Genomic DNA, 15213 nt, shown 5'->3' on the forward strand with positions numbered 1-15213 from the left:
CACTGCCCATCCTGACTCCCCGTTTCCCACCCGCACCTGAGCAGTCTGAGACATGTACAGGTTGCGGATTAGCCTCCTTTCCCTCCAATCTATTCCTATTTTCTGCAATATACTCATTAGTTTTTCCCAATTCACTCTATCAAACGCTTTTTCGAAATCTACGAAACAGGCAAATACCTACTGGTTTTATTCTATATTCCTCTCGATTAATAATCTCATAACTCCAATGGCATCACGTGTACCTCTCCCATCCCTAAACCCAAACTGATCATCCCCTAAGTAATCATTTGCCCTACTCTCTATCCGTTTGTTTATGATCCTGAGAACAACTTTAGCTGCGTGGGATATCAAACTAATTGTCCTATAGTCCTCACATGATGTGGCCTTTACCTTTTTCGGAATCGGAACTAAAACTGCTCTCACAAAGTCTTCCGGCCAGATTCCCTCCTCATAAATGCTACGGATCAGCCCATATAGCCTCTTCCTCCCACATTTTCCTAAACATTTTAAAAGTTCCACGGGAATTTTTTCTACCCCCACGGCCTTATTTAGTTTCATCTCCCTTAATGCCCTTTCTATCTCATTGTCTAGTATGCCTGGACCTAAGCTGTCTTCCTCTACGTCATTTTCTTTTTCAATGTCTAACTGTGTTGGTCTGAGTTCTTTAGTATACAGTTCTTCTATATACTCCTTCCATCTCTCTTGGATCTTTCCTGCGTCAACTATTACCTTACCCGCCTTACCTCTAACTATTAGCATAGCTCTTCCTTTCTTACTTCCCGATAACGATTTAACTTTGCTGTACAGCGCACAGATTTCGCCCTTCCTCTGCAGACTTTCCATATCCTCGCACTGCGTCTTCCACCATGCGTCTTTTGCCTTATTTGTTGCCCGCCTCAATTTATTGTTCAATTCTTTGTACTTCATTTTGCCTAATTCTGTATTCATATTCTTCCATTTTCGCCGCTCATCCATCTTTGTAATCATCTCATCCGTGATCCATGGTTTCCTAGTCCTTTTAGCGTTAACGGTTCCAATAGTGTCTTTTGCGGCTTTTAGACCCTTTTTTGATCATTTCCCATTTTTCTTCGATAGTAATAAGCCCTTTACCATCCTCCATTATTTTCTCTACCGCCTGTTTGTATTCCTTCCTTTTCAACCCATTTAATGCTTCTACATTCCATTTTCTAACTCGCCGCCCCTGCCTTATCTTTTTGAAACGTACGCTACATTTCATAACAACTAAATTGTGGTCTGAGTCCGCATCCGCTCCCGGAAAGCTGTGGGAATTTATCACACTATTCCTAAACCTGTGTCTAACCAGGATATAATCTAGCTGATATCTTCCTGAGTCACCTGGCGTTTTCCATGTATACCTGCGTCTTTTGTGGTGTCTAAACCAACTATTGGTGATGATTAACCCCTGTCTCCTGCAGAACGCAACTGCTTTCTCCCCGCGGTCATTCCTCGTGCCTAAACCGTAGTCCCACACCTCACCACCATCTTTTCCTTCGCCTACGGTCGCATTCCAATCCCCCATCACTATTAAATGTTTCCCTGCTGAAACACACGTGATTATGTCCTCTAACTGATCGTATATCCTATCGGCCTCTTCTTCCTTATGGTTGCTCGGTGGCATGTATACCTGAATAATAACTAAGTTCGTCGGTTGTGCTTTTATCTCCACTAGTAGTATTCTATCCGTTACCTACTCTATGTTGACTACGCTTCTTCCTACCTCTTCATTTAATACTATGGCAACCCCTCGTTGGCTCTCGTCCCCACCGCTGTATATTATTCTATACTTATCACTCCAGTAATCCCCGCTATCTTTCCATCTCACCTCGCATAGACCTAAAATATCTATATTTCCCCTTTCCATCTCTCGCTTAACATTCTCCAATTTCCCTGTCCTCATCATTGTCCTAACATTCCACGTTCCTATTCTAACTAATTTTGTCTTCTTCTCCTGCGTCTTCTGTCCTGCTGCTGCTGGTTTTCCCTTGCAAGGGTTTCGTGGGATGAGGACCGCGGAAGCCTTGCCTCCCCCGCTGCCGGGCACGACACACGGCCGATTGGGCCGAGCCCCGTGGTTGCCAGGACTCAAAATATCTCTATTGTCCATCATATTTTTCTAGGGAATGATAATTGAGGTGGTTTCCCGTTGCCTTCCTCAATAGTATTTTTAACGTGACACCATCACTTACTGGCCGCCCCACTGGGGTCAGACGCCATTGCAGCCGCCTCACTGAGGAACAGACGCTGCGTGGACTACCTTTCGTCTGGCTCCTAACCTTCGACCTATCTGGCATGGGTGACCCTACCAGGAGCAATAATTATTACTCCCGCCAGCACAGCTCTAGGGGTCATCGGAACGCACAAGCCCTTCCACCACGTCAAGGTTGTAGTCCGGGGAGGGATATATAATATATATAAAACAAACATATATATATATATATATATATATATATATATATATATATATATATATATATATATATACAAACAGCCTTGCTTATATATGTTTGAAATTATCCCGCAAGCACATAAATATTTTGTTTTGATGTTTTTCATATGATTATTAAATTCCAAAGAAACTGTGGGAGATGCCGCAGCAGTAACTGTTTACGGAGTCTTCCGCTGTTTTCCATTTCAATGCAATAATTTCAGAGTGCAAAAATCAAGGCGAACGATTTTTACACTCTGAAATTGTTGCATTGAAATATAATAATTAGTAATTTTCTTTTAAAAAGCAATCACTTAAAGATTGAATCAACGTTTTTTCATTACCTCATGCATGTGTTCTATTTATCTAATATATATTTAATTTTATTTTAGCATCATATAATATTAAAACCTTTATTAGAGAAATGAAATGGCAGGAAATGACTCATGAAAGAAGAAATGTAGACAGTATAATGTGGATTATCTTAAGTGCGGATTTGTAGAGTCCCTTACAAAAAACCACATGACTATGTGATTACTATGCGAAAGGGTGTTTTCAAATGAAGCGATGAAACCTTCCAGACTATTGACCATTTTAGGAAGGCACAGCCTGACAAGACAGAAAAGACTCACATTTTTACGATCATTTCGTGACGGAGCGCAAAATCGCCCAACTTTTTCAAGTATGTTGTGTAATGCTTCAACATATTTTTGATGGTTTGCTTGCATCATACAATATTTCTCTATTCACTGCCAAATGTGGAAAGCCACATACAATTGGCGAAGAACTCATCTTACCGGCAGTAATTGAAACCCTAAGTAATGTTCTGCATAAGCCACCATATGATACAATAAAAGTTATTCCCTGAAGCAACACTTCAGTTCAACGAGGAATAGATGAAATGATTGAAAATGTGGAAAATATATGACGCAGCATCCTGAGAAAAACAGAATTTGCATTACAGTTGGACGAGTTAACTTTTCCCGGCAATAAATCTGTGGTTTTAGCTTACGTACGCTTTATTAAAGATGAAAATCTATCACAAGGGTTGTTGTTTGAGAAATGGACACTAAAGAGGAGTCAATATTTCGTATCGTAAAGCAGTTCTTCAGTGACAAAAAATCCACTTTCTAACATACCTGCTGTTGCGACACCCGGAGCTCCGTCAATGACCGGTCTTCATCACCATGGTTGTATTGCATGCTTGAGAAAATATGTACCAAATTATTTGGTATCCATTGTGCCATTAATCAGCGACATCTTATGGCTAAAATACTGAGAGATCGCCTTCACAAATCGCTAAGCATTGCAATTACAGCGATTTACAAAATCAAAAGTCCATGCTCTTAACGGTCGACCCCTTCGAGAGTGGTGTGATGTGAACGACGAAGATTTCAAACGTTTGTCACTACACTCGGAAGTTCGTTCTTTAGCTATCAAATCCCGATTGTATAAGGCACTCCTATAGTCTTTTTGGCACTGTCGTACAATTTATTTAGGAGAAAGATGCTTTTATAAGCGACAACCTTAACGAGATTAGGAGTGACGCCGCATTTTTGTCTGAACTATTTGCAAAGTTAAATGAAATGAATTTACAATTTCAGGGAAATGATATTAATCTTATAAAGGCAAACTCTGTGGTGACTGTGTTTATTTCCAATTTGATTTTATTTAAGCGCAGCATAGGTCGCCTCATCCCTTCCATCCCTGCTTAAGCTAGAAGAGCAAGCTGGTATGGGTGATGATGACTTGAGAGTCTTTAGTGGTGACCATTTAGCCACCTTGCATGAATATGCAAGATGCAGCGATTTAAGAATCGCCTTTCGTTCGAAATTCCAAACTGGGTGATAAATTTGTTTGTAAATATTGAGACACTTGGAGTATTAGAGGAAGAACTATTTGACATTTTGTCTTTGACTACAAAATGACGTTGAACTGAAACCAAAGTTTAGGATAAATTATCAAGAGTTTTGGGTACAGAAGGGGGTTTCCGATTGATATCTTGCATTATGGATGGTGGTTAAAAAACTCCTCATTGGATTTTAGACGTCGTATTTGGTGGAATATGGTTTTAGTGCAGTCATTCTGCTCATTTCCCAGCAGAGAAACAGACTTCCGTTTTGTCGGCGCGGTGATTTAAGACTTCTGTTATGAAAAACTATAACCAATAGTAACTTAATAGTTGAAATAATTTTAAAAAAACATGATTGATTATCCAATTTTAAGATATTGAAAATGTTCATGTTCTATAAATCCTTAGTTTAAGTAAAAAAAATTATATGAAAACTTCTAAAAAAACTTTACTTAAATTATTTCGTTTTGATAATTTATTTTTATGTAAAAATTATATTCTCACGCTTTTGTACCAAAATAAATACTAGGTCGTAAATAATAAATGTCTATGCGGAAAAGCCTAGTTGTTTACTTTCAATTTAAATAAGTTCCTTTTATTTAATATTGAGTCTTTTGCATTATGTGATGGGAAACCTATGCATCTATTGGATTCTGAATAAACTTTTGATTAGCCATTGCTTTTAATTTAATTATTTCAATGTCCCTCATTTGGTTCTTTTGTTTCATGATTTTGATAAGTTATTTATTGAAGCTATCAATTATGGGGCGTTGGGCATAGATGAATGAGTCAAAGGGGGAGGTGGCTCTACAAAGCTTGCGAAAGACGGGTCTTAATCATCAAAACAACGTCCACTGAAATGGAAAAAATTGTGGCCACCGGATTTTTCATAGACACTTGAGTGAGGGGTGACAGAAAAAAAATCGTAAGCTTAAAGTACATCTGAACTATTTTCACGTAAGTACATCTTCCAAGGAGCAGTTGCGTTAAAACCATTAGAAGTATGAGAGCAAATAATGAGTAATGCCCACAATAAAAGTTAGCATTCCTTGACAAATCCGACCAACGATTGATCTCAAAACGCAGAAAACTGATTTTTTTTAATTTCAATATCCTGCAAGTCACCGCCAGAGTATGTGGCAGGGGGTGAATAAACACCAGAATAAATTTACCTGAACATGACCGTACCATTGTCAGGCAATGCCATTATGATCCTATATCGTTCGTGGAAAAACTGATATCTTAAATCTACCTGTTTAGTGTAGACTTTATCTCTCTAATTTTATTAGCATGTTCTCTCCACCGTAGCACGATTAGGGTAATGATACATGTTTAACATCACAGCTAAAGATCTGCTAAACCTCATTCCAATTTCATCAAGAGATTTAATCTGTAATTTAACCTTCGCTCCGTGAGTGATTCCCAGCCTACCTGATCTGATATTTTGGATACCCTACTAAATTTGGCATAGTTTTACAAATCTAGCTCCTCGACGTTGCACGCGATCCAATCAAGCAATCAATCTACTTCGTGTGAGGATCACATATATTACCTGCAGCATACTCTAAATGAGGCCTAACCAGCGACATATAACATTTCTTTTCGACCTTTTCATCACATTTACCAAGTACTCTTCCAATTAATCCTAATTCTTTGTTAGCTTGTCCATATATTCCCCGTAAGTGTTTCACCCAGGAGAGATCGTGAGTGAGGGTAACGCCTAGTTATTTAATTGAGTCCACACATTCCATTTCGGTGTTCCTAATGCAGTAGGCGTTAGGGTAGGAATCGCTCTTTTTCCGAAAATGTATGACTACGGACTTTTGTAAGTTCAATTCTAATTGCCAAGTGTTGCACCAGCGCTGTATAGCATTAAGGTCATCTGATAAAGCTGCTGTGTCCTCACGATCATGGATATCACGCTAAACCACTGCATCGTTGGCAAATGAAAGTATCTTACTAGCGACTACAGAGTCAATGTCGTTAACATAAAGTAGGAATTTAAGAGGTCCGATGACTCTTCCCTGGGGAACACCTGAAGTAAATTACACTGCATATGAGCTAACTCATTCTATCACTACTCTTTTCACCCGACCATTCAAGAAGTCTCTAATCCAACCCCGGATATTTTTATTCATTCCATATGCTTCGCAAGTAGTTTACTATGAGGTGCTTTGTCGAAGGCTTTCTTAAAATCTAGAACAATCGAGTGCACTGGAACATTGCTCTCTCCCGAAATAATAATATCATGGACAAAAAGCGCAATTGGTGCCTCGCAGGATCACCTTTTCGGAAACCGTGCTGATTTCTCATTAATGACTCTTACCATCGAGGTGTCCCATAATCGAACTAGCAACTATATGTTCCATTACCCTGCACGAAATTGATGTGAGGGAAATAGGTCGATTATTGCTCGGTTCCTCCTTGTCTCCGCTTTTAAATATTGGTGCTACGTTGGCTGTTTTCCAATCTCCAGGAACATTGTGATCTACCAACGACTTCTAACATATTATTTCCTAAACATACGAGCAGGTATTTCATCGGGACCGGAGTATTTATGAGGCTTAATATTTTTCAGCAAATCTTCTATTCAATTACATAAGATATCAATTTCGGGTATCGATTGACCGGCACGATTTGATAAGCTATCGGGGTGCTGTGAGATATTAGCAAAGACGCTTTGAAAGAAGAAATTTAATTAGTTAGCCTTTTCCAGCAAATGCTCTCTTCTATTACATGAGATTTCAATTTTGGGCATCGGTTGACCGGTACGATTTTATAAGCCATCGGAGATATTCGATGAGACACTGGATAACACGCTTTGAAAGAAGGAATTTAATAAATTAGGCTTTTCCAAACTTCTGGTTATTCTTTCGCCTTCATCATTTCTGATTGAATAAAGAGTTATTTCCCAGAACTTCTCTTACCCATGGCCAAATTGCTTTTGGATTCTCTTTCAAGTTTTCCACCCCTTTTAAATTCAAGTAACGCTTTCCGAAATTCCATCTTGGCTTTTTCCCTAGATATCGTGTAATCTTAAGTGATCTCATTCTTTTTGTCGCTAGAAGTATCATCCTTAATATTTTTCATCCTTTGGCGTCCTTGCCTATGTCATCCTTCCATTCTTGCCTTTGACGTCGCAATGCATTTCTTACTTCCGCGTTTTACCATCAAGGTTCCGCGTTATATTTTATAAATTTAGTGGGAATGAACTTGTGGACAACTGAGCGTGTGATCTCAAGGAAGTCATCCCAAATGTTTTCCGTATTTCGGTGTTTACTATCTCAGTAAAAACTTACTAAATGGCTCTGTAGCCCGCACTTTAGGCCATTGTAGTCCCCTTCTTTAAGGAAGTATTGTTTCCTTTTAGGCTTCTTGTTTCTGATACCATGAAGCGGAAACTTAGCATTTAATGACCTGTGGTCACTAATTCCTTTTATAGTTTCTATATAAGAGACTTTTTTCGGAATATTTGTTGCTAATAGATCCAAAATATTACAGGTTGACTCAATGAGTTCGGCATAAAAGAATTCAATAGCGATTCGCAGGTACCTTTGTCTTCACCGACCGTTTTAAAACTATATGAGCTCCAGTCGATGGATAGCACATTGAAATCTCCACCGATGATAACGTCGCGATCATTGCGTTTGGATAAGTAACCTTTAATTTGCTGATCTGATTCTAGTATTGATTTGCCTCCGTCGTCCGGCGGTCTGCAAAATGCGCACACATCAAGTCTTTTGTTTTGAGGACTTTTAATTGAGCAGCAAACGCTCTCCAAGCCATTACCCGGAATTACGACGTAAATCGCACAATTGTCCTGCTGGCACAGGAATTTTTACCTGCACTAAAGACGCCACCCCAGATTCTGATTTTTCTGTCATTTCGGTAAATGCAAAAGGATTTTGGGAAAATTTCATCGTCAACAATATTAGCGGATAACTAGCTTTCTGTCCCTATAATTATAACTGCACCTATGCTTTGAATTAGGTGATAATATTCTGACACTTTGTATTTTAAACTTGGGAATCAACTACCAATACGGTTAATGTTCCCTTGACATTACGGATTTACGAATTTTTAACGAGGGTCGTCTTCTTATCAATATTGAATCCCTTATGAGCTTTTCCGTCGGATGCTATCTGATTCGTGTTAAATAAACTATTGCTAGCACCGAAACTCGTTTCATTTAAAGCTATATAATTTGGAAAAAAAGACTTTAGATACCCAGTAATTGGCCTACAAACTGACCTACCCTTTAATCTAAATAAGCCCTGCAGCGCTCGAATATATTTCCCGCTACACACCCGGTGGCCTCAGACGTGTAGTGACCACGGGAACAGTTCAGAGGGTTCCGGACACGATTAGATCGCCGGCTGAAGGCCGACGAAGGACGCCCCGATATCCCTGCAGAAAGCATGCAACCTCTGATTGATGCCATCCACTCGGATCCAAACCAGAGGTCCATGATCAATCCTCAAGGGGACAAGGCTGCAGATCCAGAGCCTCACATCAACCCCTTCGACACCACCCACCTGCTTCACTTCCCAATTCAAATCCCTGAAGGAATTTCAAATCTCTTCAGATCCACGGTGGGCGAATGCACTCAATTTCCTGTAAAATGTGTGTCAAAACACAACGGTGGTCCATTGAACGTCAAATTCCCGATGTAACCGGAAAAAGTGCAAAATTCTCTGTGTATGGACTGAAGAGTGCCATTCGACCAGTAGCCCGGAGAAATGAACATTTCCTCTAATGTTTTGCAGAGTGTAATTAAATGACCTGAAAATGAGTTTTTGTGTGGAGTGGACCGTCGCGTGATGTTCCCTCGGGCCTCGATGACCAAGTATGCTGAAATCAATTAATCCTTAAATTACGATGAAGAGCTTCCCATTGTAGAGCGAAAGAGTTGCCCAGTTTCAGAAGCTATGAAAGGACATGCGTCCCATAGCAGTACGAGTACAAGTGATTATCCTTTCACATACTCGGACAATGATTTGATAAGTATTGATGGGAATTATGGTGCAGTGGCATAGCATTTAAAAAGACCATTTTGTATTTGTAAGAGTGTGTAATGTAATCTTCAAGGCGGAAAAATTAAGAGGCAATGGATAAATATCCAACGTGGATAAACGAAAAGTTATAAAGGTGAGAGATCCTTGTTGGTTTCTCTTCCTATCATACATATTAACGCTTAAAAAACGTTTTTCTAACATCTAAGAACAAGTAACTCTCATCTGTAGACTACCTCCCATTTATAAAAATGCAAGGAACATCACCTAATTTACACTCTTACAAACATTTAATAATATAGAATGTGTTGAGAAATATCTCCCACACTGTCCGTTTTTAAAAATAATTCTTCATTAAATTAAAAAACTAATTCCGAAAAAAACACGAACGCGGCCAGGGCTAAAATCACGTGGACCCAAGTTTTGGGGACTCTTCTCGGATGACGAATAAAAGGAAATTTAACTGAAATGTCTCTAGACTCGAGAAAACGTTCGGTCTTTTGTTTGTATTTCTCTCCGCCGCCGGGTTTTGACCCTCAGCGAAACCCCATCAAATATTTGGAAAATGTGAATTATGATACGCTAACGATAAGCATTTCAAAATTAAAAGTCAAGCAAAAAATATGAAAATGTCGTGAAATTTGACATCCTAAATTTAACACAGCGGGACCTCTTTCTTATTTCAGTGAGATGGAACTAAATATATTCTAAGCAAATGCACAACCGAGAGTTGGAAATGTAGTAGTCTTATGAGCTTGTAGCTTGCCTGGTAGGCCACCTTTGGGATCCTCTTCAGGTCCCCTTACAATTAGTTTTAATGTCCACAATAGAGTCAAATCGGCGCTCGTTTTACGTTGAATTTAACTTGGAAAACAAAAAAAGTTTGATGGAGCCACGTCTGAAGAGTAGGCTGGCTGCGGGATCACGGAAGTTCCGGTTCTGGCGAAAAGCTCTGTCGCGATCAGCGCCGTGTGAGCCGGCGCGTTATCGTGGTGGAAACGCCATGCATTGTTTCTCCGCATGTTTTCGCCTCTTTCAGCTCACTGCGACCCTCAGCCTCTTCATAACCTTTAAGTAGAAAACTTTGTTGACGGTTTGACCTTGAGGGACGTATTTGTAATGAATCAGCCCTTAATATAAGAGACTGTTTTAGCCGTTACTCTGTGGAATTTTTCCATCGTATAGAAAGAAAGAAAACACAGCAATTCCATATTTACACTTTACTCAGGCGACCATGGTTTCACCACTGCGTGGCATCTTCAGGTGGAAGATGCCACACCTGAAGATGCCACGCAGTGGTGAAACCATGGTCGTCTGAATAAAGTGCAAATGTGGAATTGCTGTGTTTTCTTTCTTTCTATACGAATCAACCCTTGCCAATCAAAGAAACACACCAGTATCACCTTCACATTGGACCTGGACATGCGAACTTTCTTTGGTCGCGGAGAATGAGGACCTTTCCACTGAGAAGGCTGGGCTTTTGTCTCTATATCATAACCGTAAACTCAGGTTTCGTCACCGATTACGATGGTTTTAAGAAGCTTTAGGTCGGCATTGGCTCGATCCAGGAGTTGCTGACAAATGCACACACGTTTTTGTCTCGGTTCATAAATCAGCACCCGCGGGACGAATTTTGATGCGACGCGCGTCATGCTCAAAATGTCTGTAAAATTATCTGACAGGATCCAAAACTAATGTTCACTTCCTCGGCTATCTCCCTAACAGTTAAACGGCGATTTGCCCACACCAATTTGACGTGGTTGGGGTCTGTCGAAGTGGAAGGTCATCCCGTTCGCGAATCTTCATCTGCCGAAGTTCTGCCCGATGTAAAACGACTATACCACTCAAAACACTGGCTTTGACTCATTGCTTCATTAACAAAGACTTGTTGAATCGTTCCAAATGTCTGCGTAGCACTTTTGCCAAGTTTGAAACAAAATTTCACGCACACACGCTGTTCCTCTAGCTCCTTCATTGCTGCCGTTGCACGCGGCGACGAACAGGTTGAGACACGTACCGCTGCTGCTGCGTAACGACTCGACGTAAACAAACGCAACACCTCTCGGTTTAGTCGTCAGATGAGTCGCTGGATGGCGCACTGTGTCTTGCTTCGATCCGTTGAACAGTTTGCACAGAATTAAATCAGTCCGGTCCTTTTTTGATTACACCTTGTACATCTATGTCTCTGGAGACTGAAAACCGTCTACAAATACAACGGTGCCCCATATTGAAATTGCAGCATTCTCCATCTTGAAATATCGGCATGCTTAATCGTGAAATAACCACATTCTGAAGAAAAAGACGGCCTTAACCTTTACGGTTTACAGAAGGGACAGAGAAAATAAGAATGGGGAAGGAGTGTTCATAGCTGTTTAGACATTCAAGAGAACCAGAGTGGGTTTTCCCTAATAGTAATATAGAAAGCGTTTCGTGTCCCATTGAAAGCCCTAGGTCGAGAAGAGTTTACATTCGTGCCTACAAAAAGACCTCCTGATTCTGGAGAAACATCAATTTTAAAACTAGAAAGAGAGTTCGCCAGTTTGAATTCCTATTTACACAGTACGTGAATTATAATCGGAGGGGATTTCAATCCGTTATCCGCAGACTAAAAAAACCTAGACTCATAGCAGGAGGTAAGAACAATGCAAGTCAATGCTTCGTGTTTTCCCATCACATTCGTTAAACCAATCAGTACGGACACTTACCAGAGGAAACAATTCTTGATCTACTAGTCACATATTTATCCGAATACACCCTAAGTACAGCCACACTTTAAGGGCTTAATGACCATAGAAAAGTGCCAGTTAAATTTGATTTGATTGCTAAGAAAAATCAGATCCCAAAAAGAAAAAGTTACTTCTTTGACCAGCTCGATTATAACCGATTAAGGCGACAGCTGCAGCAGTCTTACCGCTTATTTCAGCAAATTATTAGAAGCATTAACGGTAAGAGTTTGTGAAGTGCTTTACTCGACGACACGTGGGCTGCAACAAGAATTATTACACAGTAAATGGTAAGGAGACAAGGTGGTACAATTTAGAGGGACGTAAAGCATTAAAACGCCAAAGGGTATGGTATTTACAAATGGGGAGATGACGCAAGGACAAGTCTGGCAATAAACAAAATGAAATAATACATAACTATAAAACAACTAAAGCGTTAGTCAGGAAAATGTGTCGCCGGGTGAGAATTTCAAAATAAATGATTGGGTGAATATTTGGACGATGGCCCACAAGCGTTTCGGTCGTAGGTTGACTGACATGAGTGGACAGTGCCATTTTAAATAGCAACGGACAAAAACTTAACCCCAGGTCAGCAAAAACTAGTACCATAAACTAACAATTTCAACGCGTTTTCAATAATTGTTGACGAGAACAATGCGAGGCGCTACCCGATCACTTGCGTGACCCTACGTCTGATATTGTAAAATCTTCTCTTCTTTTTTACGACCATGGTTTCGATGATGCGCAGCATCAGGACCTCTCTCACATTCATCTCATGCAAAATCTCAGAGCATGTAGTTGCAAGTTCAACCATGAAATATTCCAATATATGAAATATTCCCAGGATTTACTTATGAAAAACTAACACGGTTTCCGAAAGGGTAGATCTTCTGAGGCCCAATTGGTACTTTTGGTTTATGATATTTTGGTCTTGAGGGTATATAATTTTCACATTGATGCTATATATTTCTAGATTTTAAAAAGGCATTTGATTAGGTAACTCATAAGAAGTCGCTCCAAAGTTGGGGGGGCAACGGGATTGATAATTGTGTAATAGACTGGCCTCGTAACTTTTTAAGTGGCCGCGAGCCGTAATACGTAGAATATTATCGGACATAAAAGCGTTGTATTGGGCATGACATAAGGAAGTATTATCGTTTCGCTATTGCTATCTTTATACATTAATGACCGCAGGGCAGTAAATGCTAAGTTTTGCCATAGGATGTCAGAAATTAGAAGCCTATAAGAAAAATTTACTTGCACAAAGAAAGGGACTCTAATATCCTAAACAGTGTACCACAGGGTTAATTCGAAAACTTAAGGGAAGACAGTAATTACTAAAATGCATGGAATTAATTCCTTGACATCACGCGCTCAGCGGTCAAAGAGTTCATTCCCTGTAAATTTATAAAAGATAACAAGGAACCTAGATAGCTCAATGCGGAAGGAAGAAATGCATTACGACGTCAAAGGCAATGTCACGCCAAAATGAAAAATATAATGAATGATATTTCTAGTGACAAAAGAATTGAGATCACGTATGATTACACGATATATAGGCGAAATGCCAAGATGGAATTTCGTGAAGCGTTTAGGGAATTCATTAGGAAAATGTTAACAGAAAATTTGAACGAGAATCCAAAAGCATTTTGTCATGCGTCAGAGAAGTTTAGGGAAATAAGTCAACTCTTAATTCAATTAAAGGTGAAAGAGTAACCAGTAATTTGGATAAGGCTTAGTAATTAAATTCTTTCCTTCAAAGCGTTTTAGCTAACATCTCAGAAAATAGCTTACCAAATCGTGCCGGTCAAACGATGCCCGAAATTAAAATCTCTTGTAATGGAATAGAACTTTTGCTGACAAATATTTAGACTAATAAATCCTCCGGACTCGATAAAATACCCGCCGGTATATTTAAGGATATAGCTTCGGAAATTAAGCCACATCTAGAAATAATATGTTAGAAGTCGTCGGTAGATCACAATGCTCCTGGAGATCGGAAAACAGCCAACGTAGCACCAATATTTAAAAGCGGAGACAATGAGGAACCGAGCAATAATTGACCGATTTCCCTCACATTAATTTCGTGCAGGGTTATGGAGCATATAGTTGCTAGTTCGATTATGGGACACCTCGATGGTAAGAGTCATTAATGAGAAATCAGCACGGTTTCCGAAAAGGTGATCCTGCGAGGCACCACTTGCGCTTTTTGTTCATGATATTCTTATTTGTCATCGTTCCAGTGCACGCGATTGTTCTAGATTTTGAGAAAGCCTTCGACAAAGTATCTCTAACATTTAGAAATAAAAATCGTAAAATTTAGGAAAAACTAAAATATCTGAAAGTGGATCATTAAATGTAATAGAATCCGTAAAAATAAAACTGCTCAAAGACATTTTGGCAAATGGAGAAATACGCAAAAAATTGACAGCGTGCTGGGAAACTACTGAGCCCTTTCCATGTCATTGATTTTAACACAGATGTATTTTATAGTCCTTTTTTTAAGATATTTCAAATTGCTCTGATGATCCAGCCTCACCAGAGAAGCGCCAATCCTGTTATCTCTTAACACTATTCCCTCTTAAGGCAAACATTGTTGAAACTAAGATTCCATGACCTCCGAGGACGCAGCTGCATTTGTCCCTTTGGCACGCCGCAATACTCACGAGAGAGCGGTTTGACTGGGAGATGACCGGGTGGCTCCGATTCTCGCTCTTACGGAAGGTACGCGAATACTTTGCCCAGTTCACCGAAGCCACCAATCTGTCCATGATGGGGATTTCTCGCGTATTCTTAGCCCAACCGCATTGTTTGATGCATGCAATCAATTTTTAGTCCTGAGAGAACGCTTTGTGTCTTGGACGCCCCTGGGTGTGTTATCGCGTGCTTCACCGGGGAGATGCGCGCGTCGCGTCCGAAATGCTCGCCATGGTCGAGGGTGCCCTTCCCCCACCAATCCCGGAGCCACCGCCCTCCCTCCCCCGGGGCGACATTACCACACCCCCTGACAACCGCTTGCTTCCGCCGCGCGCGTCTATCCCCGACCGCTAATCCGTCGCCCGTCCCTCGGGACTCCTGCCCCGCGGCCGGCAATCGGGCTCTGACACGGCGGTCGGTTTGTTATTTGCCCCCCCTCCCCTGGTAAGGCATCGACCGCCCGCCCCCCTCCTGGCTGGGCTG

General features: G+C 40.4%; 1 protein-coding gene across 1 annotated transcript in view; it reads right to left on the bottom strand.

Annotated features, from left to right (window-relative positions):
- Positions 1-15213, bottom strand: part of LOC139688617 (acetylcholine receptor subunit alpha-like) — a 500693-nt gene that overhangs the window by 444487 nt on the left and 40993 nt on the right. The window lies entirely within an intron of this gene.

The sequence above is a fragment of the Hetaerina americana genome, unplaced genomic scaffold (assembly GCF_022747635.1).
Source record: "Hetaerina americana unplaced genomic scaffold, ioHetAmer1.1.p SCAF_21, whole genome shotgun sequence".
In the NCBI taxonomy this organism is placed as follows: domain Eukaryota; kingdom Metazoa; phylum Arthropoda; class Insecta; order Odonata; family Calopterygidae; genus Hetaerina; species Hetaerina americana.